Raw genomic sequence first — 12,920 nt, forward strand, 5'->3', positions numbered from 1 at the left:
CTCAATCTCACACAAATCATCAAGGAACCCACCAGGTACAACCCTAACTCTGTAAACAAGGGCACCCTCATAGACGTCATCCTGACCAACTGGCCCTCCAAATACACCTCCGCTGTCTTCAACCAGGATCTCAGCGATCACTGCCTCATTGCCTGTATCCGCTACGGAGCCGCAGTCAAACGACCACCCCTCATCACTGTCAAACGCTCCCTAAAACACTTCTGTGAGCAGGCCTTTCTAATCGACCTGGCCCGGGTATCCTGGAAGGACATTGACCTCATCCCGTCAGTTGAGGATGCCTGGTCATTCTTTAAAAGTAACTTCCTCACCATTTTAGATAAGCATGCTCCGTTCAAAAAATGCAGAACTAAGAACAGATACAGCCCTTGGTTCACCCCAGACCTGACTGCCCTCGACCAGCACAAAAACATCCTGTGGCGGACTGCAATAGCATCGAATAGTCCCCGTGATATGCAACTGTTCAGGGAAGTCCGGAACCAATACACGCAGTCAGTCAGGCCAGCTTCTTCAGGCAGAAGTTTGCATCCTGTAGCTCCAACTCCAAAAAGTTCTGGGACACTGTGAAGTCCATGGAGAACAAGAGCACCTCCTCCCAGCTGCCCACTGCACTGAGGCTAGGTAACTCGGTCACCACTGATAAATCCATGATTATCGAAAACTTCAATAAGCATTTCTCAACGGCTGGCCATGCCTTCCGCCTGGCTACTTCAACCTCGGCCAACAGCTCCGCCCCCCCCGCAGCTCCTCGCCCAAGACTCTCCAGGTTCTCCTTTACCCAAATCCAGATAGCAGATGTTCTGAAAGAGCTGCAAAACCTGGACCCGTACAAATCAGCTGGGCTTGACAATCTGGACCCTCTATTTCTGAAACTATCTGCCACCATTGTCGCAACCCCTATTACCAGCCTGTTCAACCTCTCTTTCATCTCGTCTGAGATCCCCAAGGATTGGAAAGCTGCCGCAGTCATCCCCCTCTTCAAAGGGGGAGACACCCTGGACCCAAACTGTTACAGACCTATATCCATCCTGCCCTGCCTATCTAAGGTCTTCGAAAGCCAAGTCAACAAACAGGTCACTGACCATCTCGAATCCCACCGTACCTTCTCCGCTGTGCAATCTGGTTTCCGAGCCGGTCATGGGTGCACCTCAGCCACACTCAAGGTACTAAACGACATCATAACCGCCATCGATAAAAGACAGTACTGTGCAGCCGTCTTCATCGACCTTGCCAAGGCTTTCGACTCTGTCAATCACCATATTCTTATCGGCAGACTCAGTAGCCTCGGTTTTTCGGATGACTGCCTTGCCTGGTTCACCAATTACTTTGCAGACAGAGTTCAGTGTGTCAAATCGGAGGGCATGCTGTCCGGTCCTCTGGCAGTCTCTATGGGGGTGCCACAGGGTTCAATTCTCGGGCCGACTCTTTTCTCTGTGTATATCAATGATGTTGCTCTTGCTGCGGGCGATTCCCTGATCCACCTCTACGCAGACGACACCATTCTATATACTTTCGGCCCGTCTTTGGACACTGTGCTATCTAACCTCCAAACAAGCTTCAATGCCATACAACACTCCTTCCGTGGCCTCCAACTGCTCTTAAACGCTAGTAAAACCAAATGCATGCTTTTCAACCGGTCGCTGCCTGCACCTGCATGCCCGACTAGCATCACCACCCTGGATGGTTCCGACCTAGAATATGTGGACGTCTATAAGTACCTAGGTGTCTGGCTAGACTGCAAACTCTCCTTCCAGACTCATATCAAACATCTCCAATCGAAAATCAAATCAAGAGTCGGCTTTCTATTCCGCAACAAAGCCTCCTTCACTCAAGCCGCCAAGCTTACCCTAGTAAAACTGACTATCCTACCGATCCTCGACTTCGGCGATGTCATCTACAAAATTGCTTCCAACACTCTACTCAGCAAACTGGATGCAGTTTATCACAGTGCCATCCGTTTTGTCACTAAAGCACCTTATACCACCCACCACTGCGACTTGTATGCTCTAGTCGGCTGGCCCTCGCTACATATTCGTCGCCAGACCCACTGGCTCCAGGTCATCTACAAGTCTATGCTAGGTAAAGCTCCGCCTTATCTCAGCTCACTGGTCACGATGGCAACACCCATCCGTAGCACGCGCTCCAGCAGGTGTATCTCACTGATCATCCCTAAAGCCAACACCTCATTTGGCCGCCTTTCGTTCCAGTACTCTGCTGCCTGTGACTGGAACGAATTGCAAAAATCGCTGAAGTTGGAGACTTTCATCTCCCTCACCAACTTCAAACATCAGCTATCTGAGCAGCTAACCGATCGCTGCAGCTGTACATAGTCTATTGGTAAATAGCCCACCCTTTTCACCTACCTCATCCCCATACTGTTTTTATTTATTTACTTTTCTGCTCTTCTGCACACCAATATCTCTACCTGTACATGACCATCTGATCTTTTATCACTCCAGTGTTAATCTGCAAAATTGTAATTATTTGCCTACCTCCTCATGCCTTTTGCACACATTGTATATAGACCCCCCCTTTGTTTTCTACTGTGTTATTGACTTGTTAATTGTTTACTCCATGTGTAACTCTTTGTTGTATGCTCACACTGCTATGCTTTATCTTGGCCAGGTCGCAGTTGCAAATGAGAACTTGTTCTCAACTAGCCTACCTGGTTAAATAAAGGTGAAATAAAAAAAATAAAAAATATTTAGAAGTCACATTGAAGGGGTGTACCTTTCAGAGGATATTCCTCCTATTCGTCTCTAGGGGAATATCCTCTGCAAAGGTAAATTGGGAAAAAAGTTGTGCTTTACAGATTGGAAAATGGTCTGGAGGGATCATTGCTTTGCCAGGGGGGCTGGAATGGTGTAAGGGAGGGTTTAAGTATCTTAGAGTGTACCTAGTGGATGTGGGGACAATGGAAAAAAAATTGAACGGGGTGCTTGAAATGGTGGGAGGGAGGATGAGGATATGTTATTGTTAACAATGTGCGCACTATTATTGTTAACAATGTGGTGTTACGGCTTTCTTCCGTTGAAGGAGAGTCGGACCAAAATGCAGCTTGGTTAATTCGATACATGTTTAATGAAGACAAAACACGATCAATACAAAAACAATAAACGGAACGTGAAAACCTATACAGCCTATCTGGTGAAATACAAAACACTGAGACAGGAACAATCACCCACAAACACACAGTGAAACCCAGGCTACATAAATCTGGTTCCCAATCAGAGACAACGAGAATCACCTGACTCTGATTGAGAACCTCAGGCAGCCATAGACTATGCTAGACACCCCTACTCAGCCACAATCCCAATACCACAACACAACACAAAATAACCCCCTGTCACACCCTGGCCTGACCAAATAAATATATAAACACAAAATACTAAGACCAGGGCGTGACATGTGGTTGGTCTGCACTGTGGCATCGGTTGTCATGTATAGAGCCACCATCTGGCCTTCTGGCTAAGATACAGGTGATTATTGCAGATTTATTTGGGGATAAATACCATTGGGTTCGACAAAGTGTTTTGTATTTGTCAAAAGAGGAGGGAGGACAAGGTCTTGTATATCTTGCTAGTAGGGCTGCTGCTTTCCGGTTTAAGTTTATTCAAAGGTTGCTTTATGGTCCGGAACATGTGGTTTGGTGAGGGGTGGCAGGTGTTGTATTACAGCAGGTCGGGGTATTAGGTTTAAAGAAGGCTTTATTTTTGGTTGATAGTAGACATATTTCTAGGGAGGGATTACCTCAATTTTACAGAGGCATTCTTAGGGTTTGGAGCATAATGAAGGTGTCCAGATGCACTTCAGCAGAGTGTATGGGGCAAGACTGGATTGTACAACTGCAGCTGTTCCACATTTCTCCAAGATTCTGGTGAAGGGCAAAATCATCACCCTAAAACAGTTGATGGTCATGGCTGGGCCCACCTTAATGGATGGAGCATGAGTGGCTGAAGATTTGGGGTTGAGGTCAAAAAGGATTACCAGACAACTGCTGGGAAGTTACAGGTAGGCTCTGTCAGTAGAAGAGTGGTTCATGCTTAATAGTCACAAGAAGAAGGTACAAGATGAAAACGTCCTATTTCCAAGACTAGGGATTACACCCAATATCCCAGAGTCAGAAAGAAAGGTGTTATTATTAGATTTGAGAGGGTTGGGAGAAGTGGGTTTGGATGAGGTGAATGGGATATACTTATATCAAGGTTTTGAATAAAGATAAATTGAAGAATAGAATAGAAAACTCCTTGGAGGGTAAAACTGGGCATTGGTGACAAGGTAAAGCCAGCATGGAGAGTATTGTACAAGCCACCATTACAAAAGGGCACTGGTGGCATGCAATGGAGGGTTTTGTTATTAATTCAGATTTTGGAGATGGATGTCCTTTTTGTAACATAAGAGAAACAATTTTCACTGTTTTATGGAGTGTTAGAGGATAAAGTCTCTATTTGAAATACTGGAGTCTTTGTTTACAGCTGTAGGGGAGATTTTCAATTACACTGTTTTTATTTTGGGGTTTCAATATAGTAAGCAACAGAAAAGAAAATATCAACTGCTACAATTCATTTTTTGGACAAGCTAAGATGAGTTGGAAACAAAATAGACACAGGATATTGGCAGGATGTAAGACGTGTTTTGAAAGGATTGCCAGAATAAAAGTGGATTTTGAGTTCTTCTCGGCTGTAAAAGATCTCCCGTTGTTTGAGGAGAAGTGGGCTTACGAAGGAGCAGTTTGTTTTGTGTAGGATAGAAAACAATTTTTTGTTGAGGAAATTAGTTGTGTGTATACATATATATTTTTTTAGGAATGACAACTTTGTTGTTTATTTTCTGAAAAGGCACAGTGTGCCATTATTTGTGTTAATAATTCAGTATAAAATCAAATGTATTATAAAAACTCAACAAAAAACTTTTTTTGCATGGGAAATATGTTTACATTGCCATAGCAAGTGCAATAAACAATAAACAAAAGTGAGAAGACAAAACAACATCAATGAAAAACTATTAGAATTTAACAGTAAATATTGCTCTCAAAAAGGTTTCATAAAGATATAGACATTTCAAGTGTTATATTATCAGCTACAGAGCATTTGGAAAGTAGTCAGACCCTTGACTTTTTCCACATTTTGTTACCTTACAGAGTTTTTTTTACATAAGTATTCAGACCCATTACTCAGTACTTTGTTGAAGCACCTTTGGCAGTGATGACATTCTTAAGTCTTCTTGGGTATGACACTACAAGCTTGGCACACCTGTATTTGAGGAATTTCTCCCATTTTTCTCTGTAGATCCTCTCAAGCTCTGTCAGGTTGGATGGGGAGCGTCGCTGCACAGCTATTTTCAGGTCTCTCCAGAGATGTTTGATCTGGTTCAAGTCTGGGCTCTGGCTGAGCCACTCAAGGACATTCAGAGACTTGTCCCGAAGCCTCTCCTGCATCGTCTTGGCTGTGTGCTTAGGGTCATTGTCCTGTTGAAAGGTGAACCTTCACCTCAGTATGAGGTTCTGAGCACTCTGGAGCAGATTTTCATCAAGGATCTCTGTTTTCTTTGCTCTGTTGATCTTTTCCTCGATCCTGACTAGTCTCTCAGTCCCTGCCGCTGAAAAACATCCCAACAGCATGATGCTGCCACCACCACCATGCCTCCCCGCAGGGATGGTGCCTGGTTTCCTCCAGACATGACACTTGGCATTTTGGCAAATAGTTCAATCTTCGTTTCATCAGATCAGAGAATCTTGTTTCTCATGGCCAGAGTCCTTTAGGTGCTGTTTCGCATACTCATTGCGGGCTGTCATGTGCCTTTTACTGAGGAGTGGTTTCCGTCTGGCCACTCTACCATAAAGGTCTGATTGGTGGAGTACTGCAAAGAAGGTTCTCCCATCTCCACAGAGGAACTCTGGAGCTCTGTCAGAGTGACCATCAGGTTCTTGGTCACCTCCCTGACCAAGGCCCTTCTCCCCCGATTGCTCAGTTTGGCCAGGCAGACAGCTCTAGGAAGAGTCTTGGTGGTTCCAAACTTCTTGCATTTAGGAATGATGTAGGCCACTGTGTTCTTGGGGACCTTCAATGCCGCAGACATTTTTTGTTACCCTTCCCCAGATCTGTGCCTCGACACAATCATGTCTCGGGCTCTACGGGCAATTCCTTCGACCTCCTGGCTTGGTTTTTGCTCTGACATGCATTGTCAACTGTAGGACCTTGTATAGACAGGTGTGTGCCTTTTCATGTCCAATCAATTGAATTTTCCACAGGTGGTCTCCAATCAAGTTGAAGAAACATCAACAAGGATGATCAATGGAAACAGGATGCACCTGAGCTCAATTTTGAGTCTCATAGCACAGGGTCTGAATACTTATGTAAATAAGATATTTCTGTATTTATTTAAATTTTTGTATGTGCAAAAATGTCTAAAAAAACATTTTTGCATTGTCATATGTTATGGGGTATTATTTGTAGATTGATTAGAAATATTTTTTTGTTGTAGTTTAATCCATTTTAGAATAAGGCTGTAACATAACAAAATGTGGAAAAAGGGGTCTGAATACTTTCCGAATAGACTGTATATCTCTCTCTGTCAATAACTCTCTCTTGCTCTCTCTCTAATGGCTAGTATAGCTAGTCTTTGCTAGCTGACTAGCTGCTAGTTTTGCTGTGTGGTTGTGAAATGTACCGGGCTCACAAAGCGTCTTTGTTTTGCGCTTGCCCATCACTCGCAAGGCAAGGGCCCTGAGGACAAGGCATCCAGGAGCCACAGAAAAAAAGGGTTCAAGAGGGATCGACACATACTGCACCCCAGTACAACTATTTCACAACACCTGGAGGCAGCACATCAGCTCCTCGGGAGCATGGCTCTAAAGTGCGATATTAACCACATATGGAAACAGGAAGTATTGGTAAAATTTTATAAATGCAGACAGATAATTTGTTCATTCGACATGGTGTGATCTTTTTATGTCTGTAAAATGTATCGCGCGAGAAATGGTGGTGGAAATACTTTTAGGGTGAGTATTGGTAAAGTGGGACACTTTCTGAAAATGTGCTTTCCGGAACGCCTTACAGAATCATCCCATTGACTCCCATCATGATACCATTCTAAACAGTTTTGTAACTCTACTACACTATACAAAAGAAAGAGAAATTAAACACAGGATGAATGACTCTTCTTCAAACACAAATTGTCCTTTTCAGTTGATACTGGTAAATTGGGACACCTTGATTGACAAAGTGGGACACTTAATTCTTTATTGTAAAGAAGGATAAATGAATGAGTATGAGTAATTTCAATGTTTTAATGATAAACTTAAATTATAATTACAAATTAAATGTATTAAAACATTTAGGTATTTTTGTGGAACATTAAGAATGATCAATTATTATTATCATCATCATACTTGATTATAATTATATGATGTAGCCTATATGTAATTGTATAGCCTATAAATAAAATACAATTTACTTCATCTAGGCCTATCAGTTCAGCACTCTCAACACTACACTCTAGTGGACCTCACCCCTCAACAATTTCAATGACTGTTTAATTGTCACCAGAGTTGAATACAGCAAACTATAATATTTTTGTCATCATATACCTATGAATATACTGTAGCTTGCTATGATTTTCTACGTTGGTTTGATCCTATTTAGAAAATGGATTTCTGTTAAGAAAAATGCATTTCACAATCCTCAGAAGAAGAAAAAAATCTGCATTAAAATGGCCTAGAGGAGAGTCCCAGTTTAACAGTAACAGGGTGTCCCATTTTGACAGTAGGCGATTGGCAACTGGAACACAGTCAAAATGTCAATGCTCTAAAAAGGTGATGGTAGTAAGCAAACCACTTAGAGTAATTATTTTATAATTACATCCCATTACAAAATACTATATGCTGTAATGAAACATTGAATATCCTTAGTTTAAAAAAAATATAAACCTACATTATTTTCATCAGAACCCTATGTCATTTTTACTTACCATTATGCCTCTAGAGACATGTGTTATTACACGGGATGCCACGCCCACAATGATGACTTCATAACGTTTGAACCGATTTTTTTATCATCACCTACTTCACTAACACACAGGTATAGATTTTTGGGTATGTTATTGTACACAATTGAATATATCCATTACACAGCTTAAGTATCCCACTTTACCAATACTCTCCCTAATAACCATCATATCTAAGTAAACTTGGAGTCACGTGATATGGTGTGTGGTCCTCCCACTATGACTCGGGAAACCATGCAATTTAAGGCTATATATTAAGTAAATTATGAGGAACTTCACAGGGTGTTGCAAACTATGAGCTTTATGCTCCTTTCCAATAAATATCAAGGGTCTTATTCTGGTGACATGATGATTGATGCTTGACTGTTGTTTGACAAATACAAATATTCCTTCTCTTATCCATAATCTCATCATGTAAACTAGAGCTTCTTAGGGATGCAGCGCAGATTTTAGAGAAACAACAAATGTCGGTACATATAACTGTCTTATATCGGCTGAAAGCTTAAATTCTTGTTAATATAACTGCACTGTCCAATTTACAGTAGCTATTTCTGCGGGAGAAAATGCCATGCTATTGATTAAGGAGAGCTCCTAACAACAAAAAACTTTTTTCAACTCAATAGGTTTGATAAATTCACCTCTGAAGGTGAAATGTGTACTTACATTCTGAAATCTTGCTCTGATTTATCATCCAAAGGGTCCCAGAGATAACATGAAGTGCCATTGTATTAGATACAATCCTTTTTCATATCCTAAAAAGGTCCATATAGCATGCACAACAGATTTTGTATTTCCACTCATTCAATTTGCAAAGAAAGGAATCTGTGAAAATCTAACCCTAAACGTTGTTTCAACCAGTCAAATCATGTTTGTATGTATTCCTGAGAGATCCTAGAATGTAACCATACTTCACTATATCATTATATATATTTGGTCATAGAGCGATGTCATCATGGCACGACGATGATGCAGGCAGTATTCACTTAAACGACTCTAACTTTGTCAAATAAACACCAATCGGGGTCAAACAAAGCTAGCTAGATAGCCAATGAGCTGGGCTTTACTTTATTTGATATATCTAATATAATCTGTTGACAGTTGGATGGAAAACTAGCTATATGTGACTAAATATTTTGCTGTGAGACCAGGAGTTTTATTTTTGGAGCACTGTGCAACTATGAAAAAAATCTCCCAGATAATAATTAATCTAGGCTAATGATAAGGCTTTCCAAGTGCCCTAGTGAAACACGATTTTTGCAGATTCATTAACATCATGAACCACGTTTCCATTCACAGTTTCTATGTGAGTAAAGTCACACTGTATATAAAAACAATCGTCATGATATCTAGGATGGAAACAGGACATTTCTGTAAAAAAATGTAAATGCAGACAGAATTTTTTGTTCAACACGATGGGATCATTTTGTGTTGGTAAAATTCATGTAAGAAATGCCGGTAGAAGCTCCAATGCGCAAATATTGATATAATAACCATCATATCAAAGTAAACTTGGAGTCACGAGATGATATGGTGTGTGTGGTCCTTCTACTATGACTTGGGAAACCATGCAGTTTATTAGGATGAACTTCACAGGGTGGTGAAAATGCTCGGCGATCTTGATGCAACTTTCCAATAAATATCTAGGGTCTTGATGATCAATGCATGACTGATCGATGCTCTTAGGCTATTCATAATAATCTCATCATTTAGACTGGCCTACACACAGCCTACCCGCACTGTATCTGCAAGCTGTTGGCTACAGCATATGTGCAAGACCATAAGTAGGGACATTTGGTATTTAACACAAAGGTTTTTGTGACAAAACTATCAGTAGAGTTGAAAATGTGATAGAAACACGTTGAACTTCATCGCACATTTTTATCCACAGCGGGTCCGTTCAGTGGAAACATCATTGGTGGGGAAATGCACATATTTTCTTTATGCATTTAAAAACCATATTTGCATGAATCTGTCGCCAATTGGATGGAAACCTAGCTACGGTTGCACCGTTACTACGGCGAAAATGACTTGCTTCTAACCCAACCAGGTCAAAAGATCTGCCCCATATTACTGGCGCCACATTTCTATCTTCCAGGACGCATTTGACACTACACCAATCACACATAAACAACAAAATACTGCCCTGGTTACCCCTTTCCCACTGCACTAGCCAACCTCGTCCTCCCCAGACCTCAGCAACCTTTGCACACAGGAAGCAACCTTTAAGAGGAACGAAGAAAACGAGAACAGAAGGGAACAGACAGGAGAAACAGAACAGGACAATACCAAACACAAAATAAACTGTGGTCAGTCACGTGGACATTCAGGAACAGGGCACACAAGAGAGCATGTCAGCAAAGACATTATCAGTCCCCCTGATGTGCCGCACATCGAGAAGGAATGCTTGTAAGAAAGACCACAATATGTACTACACCCAACCCGACATAAACCTTGAAGTGCTGTAGCGCCCATATGAGTGCTAGCGCTTCTTTTTCCACCACGGAATGGTTCAACTGATAATGGTTAAACTTTTTGGAAAATAAACTAACAGGCCTCTGAACACCAGACACCTCTGCTTGCAGCAAGACTGCACCTGCCCCCACATGACTCACATTCACCTGCAAGGCGATTGACAAATCCACGTGAGGAGCAGCCAGCACCGGAGTTGAGGTAAGCAACCTCTTTGCATCCTCAAAAGCCTGTTGACAGAGAGGAGACCAGACGTAAATCGCCTTGACTGATTTACTGAAAGCTAAGGGAGCGACCACAGTAGAGAAGTCCCTACAGAAACTACAGTAATAACCAATCATTTGCAAGAAACGCATCAGTTCCTTTTTGGTAGTCAGCGGTGAAAATCATCAATAGCTATCACCTTAGCCCAAACAGGACGCAGTTCACCCTGCCCAACCAACTTACCAAGATATATAACGGTCACCTGAGCAAACTCACATTTAGCCAGATTGTTAGTAAGGCGACCCGCAGCCAGGCGGTCGAACAAGGCTTGAATACGGGACAGATGCTCCTCCCAAGTATCTGCATATACCACTACATCATCCAGATAAACAGAGCACCCGACCAGACCGGAGACTACCCTATTCATAAGTCGCTGAAAAGTGGTAGGTGCATTACGCAGGTCAATACTCATAACTGAATATGAGTACAGACCGGAGGGTGTAATAAACGCAGAGATTTGCCCTACTCGTCTATGGCATCTGCCAATAGTCCTTTAACAGGTCAAATTTGCTCACAAACTTTGCTGCGCCGACTTGATCAACGCAGTCCTCCATCCGAGGAAGAGGAAATTAATCTGGTTTAGTGATACTTTACCTTATGGTAGTCCATACAACATCTGTGTGTCCCATCCAGTTTACTGATCAAGATACAGGGAGAAGCCCAACTGGAGAAAGAAGGCTCTGCTATATCACTATCCAGCATGTACCCGATCTCAGCATCCAGACAACGCCATCTCTCTGAAGAAACTCTATAGAACCACTGACGATATCGTGTTCTATTAAGTTTGTAGGTGTATCAGAAAACAAAACTGGAAAACTCTGAATCAGACCGACCATCTCGTCTCGCCTATCGGCAAGTAGATGAGTGAGAAGGCTATCCAAACATCCAGTGTCTCTGAATTTTTCAAATTACCCTGCAGTACGCAATCATCAGGACCAGGAAAACCCTCCTCATCATGTACGGACCTAGCATGACAAGAACCCAGCGAAATAACGGTACCGGACTGAAACCCGTGAACGGACTGAAACCAGTGAACGGACTGAAACCCGTGCTCTCCTGTGAAACCTCCCTGGCGGCTAACAATAACCAAGGCAACCCCTCCTCCCAATCCTTATTGATCTCCATACAATAAGCTCTCAACAAAGACTTAAGTGTTTAATGGAAACGTTCCAGCTCTCCTTGACTCTGCGAGTGATAGGCGCTAGCCAAATTGTGTTTAATATGAAGCTGTTGGAGAACCTGACCAAACAGATTAGAGGTGAAATTAGATCCTTGGTCACTCTGAATGACCTTAGGGATTCCAAGCAGTGAGAAACTGGGTCAAAGCTTTTGGCACAGACTTAGTCGTGATAGACCGGAGAGGATAGAGAGCAGGAAACCTAGTGGTCTGACACATCAGAGTGAACAGGTAACTACTACCATTCTTAGAGCGAGTCAGAGGACCAACAGTCAATAATCAGATACTCAAAAGGTTGGCTGAGTACGGGAACAGGAAAGAGTGTGACCGGCTTAATAGCTTTATTAGGTTTACCAGTTCATTGACAGGTGTGACAGGTTTTGATAAACTCAGAAACATCCCAAAAGAAAGGGCCTAGAATGCGATTCATGCCCAGATGTCCAGCAACATCGTTGTGGGAAGTTTTCAGCAACAACTCACAAACCTTAAATGGTACAACAACCTAACTAATAGCCTCCCCCACAAAACAACTACCTTGAGACACCCACTTTCTCATCAGGACATCATCCTGAAGAAAATAGCCATGGGCGACATCTCCCAACTGTTCCAGAGGCACAATTTGGTCACGCAACTCTTCTAATGTGGGGTCAGCCCGTTGCTTCTTGATTAGATTGGAGCGGGGTACAGAACTGGATAACAGGGAAAGTAGTGACATATTTCTTTGTGCCATCATCGTTAGCCAGAGCAGTGACCAGGTCGCCACGCTTCATGGAACGCATCACACGAACATGCAGAGAACACCTCTGGGAAACTCTGCACGCACTCATCGGGAATCCCTACAAATGACGGCTTAGCGGAAACCACTAGAGATGGAGACACAACAGGTCATACACGCTCACCAGCCAAGTTATTCCCAAGGATAACGTCAATGCCCTCAATAGGCAACGAAGGACGCACCCCTACAACAACCTCACCTTTCACCAGTTCA

The sequence above is a fragment of the Oncorhynchus kisutch genome, linkage group LG20 (genome assembly GCF_002021735.2).
Source record: "Oncorhynchus kisutch isolate 150728-3 linkage group LG20, Okis_V2, whole genome shotgun sequence".
Taxonomy (NCBI): Eukaryota; Metazoa; Chordata; class Actinopteri; order Salmoniformes; family Salmonidae; genus Oncorhynchus; species Oncorhynchus kisutch.